Here is an 11,591-nt window from a genome sequence, read left to right as displayed (position 1 = left end):
GACTTCCAACACAATGTTAAATAGGAAATGGTGGTAAAGGGCATCCTTGTCTTGTTCCTGTTCTCAAGGGGAATTCTTTCGGCCTCTCTCCATTAAGAATGATGTTGGCTGTTGGTTTTGCATATATGCCCTTTATTATGTTGAGAAATTTCCCTTCTATACCTATTTTATTGAGAGTTTTTTTAATCAAGAATGGGCGCTGAATTTTGTCAAATGCCTTTTCTGCGTCGATTGAGGTGATCATGTTATTCTTTCCTTTTATTTATGTGGGTGATTACATTGATTGATTTTCTAACGACCCATCCTTGGATACCTGGTACGAATCCTACTTGGTCATGGTATATTATTTTTTTTTGATATGATGCTGAATTCTATTGGCTAGAATTTTGTTGAGAATTTTTGCATCTATATTCATGAGAGATATTGGTCTGTAATTTTCTTTTTTTCTGGTGTCCTTGCCTGTTTTTGGTATCAGAGTTATGCTGGCTTCATAGAATGAATCCGGAAGTATCGCTTCCTTTTCTATGTTCTGAAATAGCTTGACTAGTACTGGTATAAGCTCTTCTCCAAATGTTTCGTAGAATTCTCCAGTGAAGCCATCTGGGCCAGGGCTTTTTTGGCTGGGACTTTTTAAAAATTACCTCTTCAATCTCATCTCTTTTTATGGGTCTGTTCAGATTTTCAATGTCATTTTGTGTTGGTTTGAATAGGTAGTGTGTCTCTAGAGATTTGTCCATTTCCTCTAGGTTTTCAAATTTGTTGGAGTATAGTTTTTCATAATACTCTTGTTACGATCCTTTTTATTTCAGTTGGGTCTGTTGTAATGTCCCCCATTTCATTTCTAATTTGGGTTATTTGCATTCTCTCCTGTTTTTCTTTTGTCAGTTTGGCCAGTGGTTTGTGGGTTTTGTTGATCCTTTCAAAGAATCAACTTTTGGTTTTGTTGATTCTTTCTATTGTTTTTCTATTTTATTTATTTCTGCTCTGATCTTTATTATTTCCTTTCTTCTGGTGGCTGTGGGCTTCTTTTGCGGTTCTCTTTCTATTTGTTCGAGTTGTGTAGCTAAAGCTTTGATTTTGTCCCTTTCTTCTTTTTTGATGTGTGCATCTATTGCTATAAATTGACCTCTGAGGACTGCCTTTGCTGTGTCCCAAAGGTTTTGGTATGATGTGTTTTCATTCTCCCTTGATTCTAGGAATTTTTTCACTCCATCTTTGATTTCTTCTATTACCTAGTGGTTTTTAAGCAGGGTATTATTCGGTTTCCATGTAATTGATTTTTTTTTTTCCTTACTCTTCCTGTTGTTAATTTCTACTTTGATGGCATTGTGGTCAGAGAAGATATTATCTCAGTGTTTTGGATTTTGTTGAGGGTTGCTCTGTGGCCTAAGATGTGGTCTATTCTGGTGAACGCTCCATATGCATTGGAAAAGAATGTGTACTTTGCAGCTGCTGGGTGGAGTGTTCTATACATGTCTATAAGGTCAAGTTGGCTAATTGCGTTCTTTGACTCTACTGTATCTTTGTTGAATTTCTTTCTGGATGTTCTGTCCTTTACTGAGAGTGGTGTGTTGAAGTCTCCTACTATTATTGTGAAACTGTCAATTTCTCTTTTAGTGCTGTTAGAGTTTGTTTTATGTATTTTGGAGCCCTGTCATTGGGTGTGTAGATGTTCATTATGGTTAAGTCTTCATGATGGATCGTCCCTTTAATCATTATATAGTGCCCTCCTTTGTCTTTTATGGTGGATTTTGTTTTAATGTCTTTTATCTGAGATTAGCATTGCCGCTCCTGCTGTTTTTTGGTAGCTATTTGCTTGATATATTTTTTTTTCCATCTTTTTTTTTTTTTTTAATGAATTTATGTCTTTGTTTCTAAGGTGTGTTTCTTGTAGACAGCATATTGCTGGATCCTGTTTTTTTTAATCCATTCTGTCGTTCTCTGTCTCTTTATGGGTGCATTTAGGCCACTTACATTCAGTGTAATTATTGATGTGAGTTTGTTGCTGTCATTTTGTAGTGCCTTTTTTTTTTTTTTTGTGCTGCTAACATTTTCTTTGTTCCTCTTACTCTCCTGTGCTGAGTTCCTTTTGTTTGTGGATTTCTTTTGTTTTTGTAGATTTTGTTTTTATTGAGACTTTATGTTTTTCTTCTCTATTTTGATGAGTAGGTTTGTTAACTTTCTTTGTGGTTACCTTGAAATTTACCCTTATCTTCCTAGCTTTGAACCAGTCTATTATTACTTGGTATCACCTTGTCTTCCTCTCCATTAGAACGTTTTATACCTATACTGTTTATTCCCTCTCTTATTGTTCTGATATTGTTGTCATTTACAGATTAACCTCTCTGGTTCCCTGTTGCAATTCTTTTGCTTTTGGATAGTCCTTGGGAGTTCATTTCTTAGGTTGATATCTGGCTGGTACAATCATGCGCCCTAGATTCAGGCCATGATCTGATGTTGTTTGTTCTCAGACTAAAGGACTCCCTTTAATAATTCTTGTAGGTTTGGTTTGGTTTTTACATATTCCCTATTTTGTGTTTATCTGGAAATGTCCTAGTTTCACCACCATATTTGAACGAAAGTTTTGCAGGATATATTATTCTTGTTTGGCAATTTTTTTCTTTCAAGGTTTAATATATGTCATCCCATTGCCTTCTTGCCTGCATGGTTTCTGCTGAATAATCAGAGTTTAGTCTTATTGTTTCTCCTCTGTATGTGACTTTTTGTTTTTCTCAAGCTGCCCTCAGGATTTTTTCTTTGTCTTTGGTTTTAGCAAGTGATTATGATATACCTTGGTGTTTTTCTTTTGGGTCTATCCTATATGGGGTTCGTTGAGCTTCTTGGATGGTCAGCTTTTCATCGTTCATGACATTAGGGAGATCTTCTGTCAGCAATTCTTCAGTGATCCTCTCTGTTTTCTCTCCCCATTCTGGAACTTTGATCACTCACAAATTCTTGCTTTTGGTTGTATCCCACATAACTCTCAGGGTTTCTTCATTTTTTTCATTCTTTTTTCTGATTTTTCCTCAAACAGAGTTGTATCCAAGTGTTTGTCTTCAATTTCGCTGATCCTGTCTTCCATCATTTCAAACCTGCCCCTCAGCCCTTCTATGCACTGTCCATTTCTGAAATCTTGATGTTTATCTTTTGGATTTCTAATTGTTGTTTTTGTATGATTTCTAGTTGAGAATTTACTTTGGCGTTTTATTCCTGTGTTATTTTCCTGATTTCTTCCATTGCTCATTGCCAGGCTGCAGGCCCTTAGAATTGCCAAATGTAAGCGGCGATTTATACTGATTCCAAGTACATATTTGGGGTATTGCATGCACACCAGCAATCTGGAAGGAAAAAGGGCTCCTAACAGCAGAAGGTAAAGACATTAAATATTCTCAAGAGATCTTACAACTTTTTCAAGCTGTTCTCCTACCCGCCCAAGTCGCAGTAGTACACTGCAAAGGGCATCATGAAGGGTACACCATGGTGGCCCAGGGTAATTACAAAGTAGATGCAGCAGCAAAGAAAGCTGCAACCAACTGTCATAGTAGCCTCACTAATTCCCTCTTTAGAGTTACTGCTGGAGGCAGAGCCAAGATGGCAGAATAGACAGATGCTTCTGGCAAACCCTCTTTACAAAAAAGACCCGAAAAAGCAAGTGAAACAAGTATATTTATGACAATCTAGGAGCCCTGAACATCAAAGACAAGCTTAGAAAATGAGCTGAGGGGCAGGAGGAGGAAGAGAAGATTGAGAAGCGGAGAAGAGTTACCGGACCTGAATCACAGGGAGCCCTCAAGCACCATTCCTGGGAGTGGCGGCAGCAAGCTGATACTAGTGTTCAGCCGCAGTTTCCTCAGGGAGAAGCAGCCAGCCACACAGCCTGCTCACACCTCCAGAACCAGAGAAAAACGGCGCTCTGGGCAAAAGCTAAGTATTTGCGTATATTTTACTGCGCACCTCCTGCTCCCAAGCCAGTTTCAGCGGCTGACTGCCCTGGATCTGAGATACTCCCTGTTGAGTGTGTAGAGCCATCCTCCTGCCCTTGGATAAGGAAGAAATTTGCAAGTGGGGGAAAAGATAATTTGCCAGCTCCACTAACTGGGGGAGCTCTGGACCGAAGCAGCTCCTGTCCAGGCATAAACGGTCCGTGGACTTTGAGTACCTTTTCCCTCTGCATGGACCTGTGTGGGCCTATTTCAGGAGTATATGCCCTTGCTGGCAGACTCCAACCATTTCAGCTGTGTGGCGGAGAGGTGGGTTTTGATATTTGACATTGCCTTGCCTATTTTTTTTTTATTAACTTTTATTGAGCTTCAAGTGAACGTTTACAAATCAAGTCAGACTGTCACATATAAGTTTATATACATCTTACTCCGTACTCGCACTTGCTCTCCCCCTAATGAGTCAGCCCTTCCAATCTCTCCTTTCGTGACAATTTTGCCAGCTTCCAACTCTCTCTATCCTCCCATCCCCCCTCCAGACAGGAGATGCCAACACAGTCTCAAGTGTCCACCTGATATAATTAGCTCACTTTTCATCAGCATCTCTCTCCTACCCACTGTCCAGTCCCTTTCATGTCTGATGAGTTGTCTTCGGGGATGGTTCCTGTCCTGTGCCAACAGAAGGTTTGGGGACCATGACCGCCGGGATTCCCCTAGTCTCAGATCATTAAGTACGGTCTTTTTATGAGAATTTGGGGTCTGCATCCCACTGATCTCCTGCTCCCTCAGGGGTTCTCTGTTGTGCTCCCTGTCAAGGCAGTCATCGATTGTGGCCGGGCACCAACTGGTTCTTCTGGTCTCAGGATGATGTAGGTCTCTGGTTCATGTGGCCCTTTCTGTCTCTTGGGCTCTTAGTTGTCGTGTGACCTTGGTGTTCTTCATTCTCCTTTGATCCAGGTGGGTTGAGACCAATTGATGCATCTTAGATGGCCGCTTGTTAGCATTTAAGACCCCAGACACCACATTTCAAAGTGGGATGCAGAATGTTTTCATAATAGAATTATTTTGCCAATTGACTTAGAAGTCCCCTTAAACCATGGTCCCCAAACCCCCCCCCCCTTACTCCACTGACCTTTGAAGCATTCATTTTATCCCGGAAACTTCTTTCCTTTTGGTCCAGTCCAATTGAGCTGACCTTCCATGTATTGAGTGTTGTCTTTCCCTTCACCTAAAGCAGTTCTTATCTACTAATTAATCAGTAAAAAACCCTCTCCCACCCTCCCTCCCCACCTTGTAACCACAAAAATATGTGTTCTTCTCAGTTTATACTATTTCTCAAGATCTTATAATAGGAGTCTTATACAATATTTGTCCTTTTGCCTCTGACTAATTTCGCTCAGCATAATGCCTCCCAGGTTCCTCCATGTTATGAAATGTTTCACAGATTCGTCACTGTTCTTTATCGATGCTTAGTATTCCATTGTGTGAATATACCACAATTTATTTACCCATTCATCCGTTGATGGACACCTTGATTGCTTCCAGCTTTTTGCTATTGTAAACAGAGCTGCAATAAACATGGGTGTGCATATATCTGTTTGTGTGAAGGCTCTTATTTCTCTCGGGTATATTCCGAGGAGTGGGATTTCTGGGTTGTATGGTAGTTCTATTTCTAACTGTTTAAGATAACGCCAGATAGATTTGCAAAGTGGTTGTACCATTTTACATTCCCACCAGCAGTGTATAAGAGTTCCAATCTCTCCACAGCCTCTCCAACATTTATTATTTTGTGTTTTTTGGATTAATGCCAGCCTTGTTGGAGTGAGATGGAATCTCATCGTGGTTTTAATTTGCATTTCTCTAGTGGCTAATGATCAAGAGCATTTTCTCATGTATCTGTTAGCTGCCTGAATATCTTCTTTAGTGAAGTGTGTGTTCATATCCTTTGCCCACTTCTTGATTGGGTTGTTTGTCTTTTTGTGGTTGAGTTTTGACAGAATCATATAGATTTTAGAGATCAGGTGCTGGTCGGAGATGTCATAGCTGAAAATTCCTTCCCAGTCTGTTGGTGGTCTTTTTACTCTTTTGGTGAAGTCTTTTTTTTTTTTTTTTAGATGAGCATAGGTGTTTGATTTTTAGGAGCTCCCAGTTATCTGGTTTCTCTTCATCATTTTTGGTAATGTTTTGTATTCTGTTTATGCCTTGTATTAGGGCTCCTAAGGTTGTCCCTATTTTTTCTTCCATGATCTTTATCGTTTTAGTCTTTATGTTTAGGTCTTTGATCCACTTGGAGTTAGTTTTTGTGCATGGTGTGAGGTATGGGTCCTGTTTCATTTTTTTGCAAATGGATATCCAGTTATGCCAGCACCATTTGTTAAAAAGACTATCTTTTCCCCAGTTAACTGACACTGGGCCTTTGTCAAATATCAGCTGCTCATATGTGGATGGATTTATATCTGGGTTTTCAATTCTGTTCCACTGGTCTACGTGCCTGTTGTTGTACCAATACCAGGCTGTTTTGACTACTGTGGCTGTATAATAGGTTCTGAAATCAGGTAGAGTGAGGCCTCCCACTTTCTTCTTCTTTTTCAGTAATGCTTTGCTTATCGAGGCTTCTTTCCCTTCCATATGAAATTGGTGATTTGTTTCTCTATCACCTTAAAAAACGACATTGGAATTTGGATCGGAAGTGCATTGTATGTATAGATGGCTTTTGGTAGAATAGACATTTTTACTATGTTAAGTCTTCCTATCCATGAGCAAGGTTATGTTTTTCCACTTAAGTATGTCCTTTTCAATTTCTTGTAGTAGAGCTTTGTAGTTTTCTTTGTATAGGTCTTTTACATCCTTGGTAAGATTTATTCCTAAGTATTTTATCTTCTTGGGGGCTACTGTGAATGGTATTGATTTGCTTATTTCCTCTTCGATGTTCTTTTTGTTGATGTAGAGGAATCCAAGTGATTTTTGTATGTTTATCTTATAACCTGAGATTCTGCAAAACTCTTCTATTAGTTTCAGTAGTTTTCTGGAGGATTCCTTAGGGTTTTCTGTGTATAAGATCATGTCATCTGCAAATAGAGATAATTTTACTTCCTCCTTGCCAATCCAGATGCCCTTTATTTCTTTGTCTAGCCTAATTGCTCTGGCTAGGACTTCTAGCACAATGTTGAATAAGAGCGGTGATAAAGGGCATCCTTGTCTGGTTCCTGTTCTCAAGGGAAATGCTTTCAGGCTCTCTCCATTTAGAGTGATGTTGGCTGTTGGCTTTGCATAGATGCCCTTTATTATGTTGAGGAATTTTCCTTCAATTCCTATTTTGCTGAGAGTTTTTATCATAAATGGGTGTTGGACTTTGTCAAATGCCTTTTCTGCATCAATTGATAAGATCATGTGGTTTTCGTCTTTTGTTTTATTTATGTGGTGGATTACATTAATGGTTTTTCTAATATTAAACCAGCCTTGCATACCTGGTATAAATCCCACTTGGTCGTGGTGAATTATTTTTTGGAGATGTTGTTGAATTCTATTGGCTAGAATTTTGTTGAGGATTTTTGCATCTATGTTCATGAGGGACATAGGTCTGTAATTTTCTTTTTTTGTAATGTCTTTACCTGGTTTTGGTATCAGGGAGATGGTGGCTTCATAGAATGAGTTCGGTAGTATTCCGCCATTTCTATGCTTTGAAATACCTTTAATAGTAGTGGTGTTAACTCTTCTCTGAAAGTTTGGTAGAACTCTGCAGTGAAGCCGTCCGGGCCAGGGTTTTTTTTTGTTGGGAGTTTTTTGATTACCGTTTCAATCTCTTTTTTTGTTATGGGTCTATTTAGTTGTTCTACTTCTGAATGTGTTAGATTATGTAGGTAGTGTTTTTCCAGGAATTCATCCATTTCTTCTAGGTTTGCAAATTTGTTAGAGTACAATTTTTTGTAATAATTTGATATGATTCTTTTAATTTCAGTTGGGTCTGTTGTGATGTGGCCCTTCTCGTTTCTTATTCGGGTTATTTGTTTCCTGTATTTCTTCAGTCAGTCTAGCCAATGGTTTATCAATTTTGTTAATTTTTTCAAAGAACCAGCTTTTGGCTTTGTTAATTCTTTCAATTGTTTTTCTGTTCTCTAATTCATTTAGTTCAGCTCTGATTTTTATTATTTGTTTTCTTCTGGTGCCTGATGGATTCTTTTGTTGCTCACTTTCTATTTGTTCAAGTTGTAGGGACAGTTCTCTGATTTTGGCTCTTTCTTCTTTTTGTATGTGTGCATTTATCAATATAAATTGGCCTCTGAGCACTACTTTTGCTGTGTCCCAGAGGTTTTGATAGGAAGTATTTTCATTCTCGTTGCATTCTATGAATTTCCTTATTCCCTCCTTGATGTCTTCTATAACCCAGTCTTTTTTCAGGAGGGTATTGTTCATTTTCCAAGTATTTGATTTCTTTTCCCTAGTTTTTCTGTTATTGATTTCTAGTTTTATTGCCTCGTGGTCTGAGAAGATGCTTTGTAATATTTCGATGTTTTGGATTCTGCAAAGGTTTGTTTTATGACCTAATATGTGGTCTATTCTAGAGAATGTTCCATGTGCACTAGAAAAAAAAAGTATACTTTGCAGCAGTTGGGTGGAGAGTTCTGTATAAGTCAATGAGGTCAAGTTGGTTGATTGTTGTAATTAGGTCTTCCGCGTCTCTATTGAGCTTCTTAGTGGATGTCCTGTCCTTCTCCGAAAGTGGTGTGTTGAAGTCTCCTACTATAATTGTGGAGGAGTCTATCTCACTTTTCAGTTGTGTTAAAATTTGATTTATGTATCTTGCAGCCCTGTCATTGGGTACATAAATATTTAATATGGTTATGTCTTCCTGATCAATTGTCCCTTTTATCATTATGTAGTGTCCTTCTTTATCCTTTGTGGTGGATTTAAGTCTAAAGTCTATTTTGTCAGAAATTAATATTGCTACTCCTCTTCTTTTTTGCTTATTGTTTGCTTGATATATTTTTTTCCATCCTTTGAGTTTTAGTTTGTTTGTGTCTCTAAGTCTAAGGTGTGTCTCTTGTAGGCAGCATATAGACGGATCGTGTTTCTTTATCCAGTCCGAGACTCTCTGTCTCTTTATTGGTGCATTTAGTCCATTTACATTCAGCATAATTATAGATAAATAAGTGTTTAGTGTTGTCATTTTGATGCCTTTTTATGTTATTGTCAATTTCATTTTTCCACTTTTTTGTGCTGAGATGCTTTTCTTAGTAAATTGTGAGATCCTCATTTTCGTAGTGTTTGACTTTATGTTTGTTGAGTCGTTACGTTTTTCTTGGCTTTTGTCTTGAGTTATGGAGTTGTTATACCTCTTTGTGGTTACCTTAATATTTACCCCTATTTTTCTAGGTAAAAACCTAACTTGTATTGTCCTATATCGCCTTGTATCCCTCTCCATATGGCAGTTCTATGCCACCTGTATTTAGTCCCTCTTTTTGATTATTGTGATCTTTTACGTATTGACTTCAATGATTCCCTGTTATGAGCTTTTTTTTTAAATTAATCTTAATTTGTTTTTGTGATTTCCCTATTTGAGTTGATATCAGGATGTTCTGTTTTGTGACCTTGTGTTGTGCTGGTATCTGATATTATTGGTTTTCTGACCAAACCATTTCCTTTAGTATTTCTTGTAGCTTTGGTTTGGTTTTTGCAAATTCTCTAAGCTTGAGTTTATCTGTAAATGTCTTAATTTCGCCTTCATATTTCAGAGAGAGTTTTGCTGGATATATGATCCTTGGCTGGCAGTTTTTCTCCTTCAGTGCTCTGTATATGTCATCCCATTGCCTTCTTGCCTGCATGGTTTCTGCTGAGTAGTCTGAACTTATTCTTATTGATTCTCCCTTGAAGGAGACCTTTCTTTTCTCCCTGGCTGCTTTTAAAATTTTCTCTTTATCTTGGTTTTGGCAAGTTGGATGATAATATGTCTTGGTGTTTTTCTTTTTGGATCAGTCTTAAATGGGGTTCGATGAGCATCTTGGATAGATATCCTTTCGTCTTTCATGATGTCAGGGAAGTTTTCTGTCAGCAGATCTTCAACTATTTTCTCTGTGTTTTCTGTCCTCCCTCCCTGTTCTGGGACTCCAATCACACGCAAGTTATCCTTCTTGATAGAGTCCCACATGATTCTTAGGGTTTCTTCTTTTTTTTTAATTCTTTTATCTGATTTTTTTTCAGCTATGTTGGTGTTAATTCTCTGGTCCTCCAGATTTCCCAGTCTGCATTCTAATTGCTCGAGTCTGCTCCTCTGACTTCCTATTGCGTTGTCTAATTCTGTAATTTTATTGTTAATCTTTTGGATTTCTACATGCTGCCTCTCTATGGATTCTTGCAACTTATTAATTTTCCACTATGTTCTTGAATAATCTTTTTGAGTTCTTCAACTGTTTTATCAGTGTGTTCCTTGGCTTTTTCTGCAGTTTGCCTTATTTCGTTTCTGAGGTCATCCCTGATGTCTTGAAGCATTCTTTAAATTAGTTTTTTATATTCTGTATCTGATAATTCCAGGATTGTATCTTCATTTGGGAAAGATTTTGATTCTTTTGTTTGGGGGGTTGTGGAAGCTGTCATGGTCTGCTTCTTTATGTGGTTTGATATCGACTGCTGTCTCCGAGCCATCACTAAGATATAAAAAAAAAAAAAAAATAGTAGTGGTTTATTCTATAATTGCTCACTAAGTCTTATCTTGTTTTGTTTTCTTTCAATATACGTGGATGGGCTACTAGATTGTGCTGTCTTGTTTGTTGTAGCCCTTGACTTACTCATGACCTATTACCAGCTGGTTTGGGCTGTTGCCAGATATATATGCCTGAGTCTATTCACTATTCTTGAGTAGAATCTGATTTTGGGTTATCAAGTGTGTGCTGCACCCTAACACCTATCCACCTCGAGAAGTAGTGGTGATAGTTGTGTGCACCAGATTCTAGTAGCAGCTGGGGTTCACCCTCCGGGGGGGCAGGATGTTGACAGGCTTCCCCCAAGTGTCAGTGAGGTAGGTGTGTCTCTATTCCTATAGCACCTTGGTGGGAGGGCACTGCAGCTGTACCTTAGGCCCCCAATGCAAGTACCTCTACCGATTGGTAGGTGTCACCCTCCTTAGACCCCTAAGGCAAGAGGCTAGGTGATCTGGGGGGAGCTTCAGCCCTCAGTTCCCTGTGGTGGGTCAGTTAGGGCTCTGTTGAATAAGCAGAGATATCAGACCTGGGAAACTTGTTTTTCCAGAAAAGCCACTAAAAGAAAAAAATGCAGTCAGATCCCTATCAGAACTGCCTTTGGATTATAACCACCACCTTGTTCCCTGTAAGGATGAAAGTCCGAGATTTGGATCATATATGCTTGGCTGTAGCTGGTTCTGTGTTTTTAGTCCAATTAGGGATGGATTTTTGGTCCCTGGGTTTTTTGTGGTTCCTTCTCTCAGGCCGCAAGAATGGGCTAGGAAAAGACCAAAAGAAAAAAAATAAAGGGAAAAGCAAAGCCGCCGCAGAGTCGGAGCCGTTCTCCCTCTGGCTCAGGAAATTCCAATGTTAATGAAGCCGCCTGGGAAGGGTGGGGGAGGGTTCAGAGAAATAGGAGAGTAGCACCTCGGAATATAGCCAAAGTTGCTTATCTTGCTTGGAATGACTATTTTATCTG

This window comes from Loxodonta africana, chromosome 20, assembly GCF_030014295.1.
Source record: "Loxodonta africana isolate mLoxAfr1 chromosome 20, mLoxAfr1.hap2, whole genome shotgun sequence".
Taxonomy (NCBI): Eukaryota; Metazoa; Chordata; class Mammalia; order Proboscidea; family Elephantidae; genus Loxodonta; species Loxodonta africana.
This window is presented reverse-complemented; position numbering follows the sequence as displayed.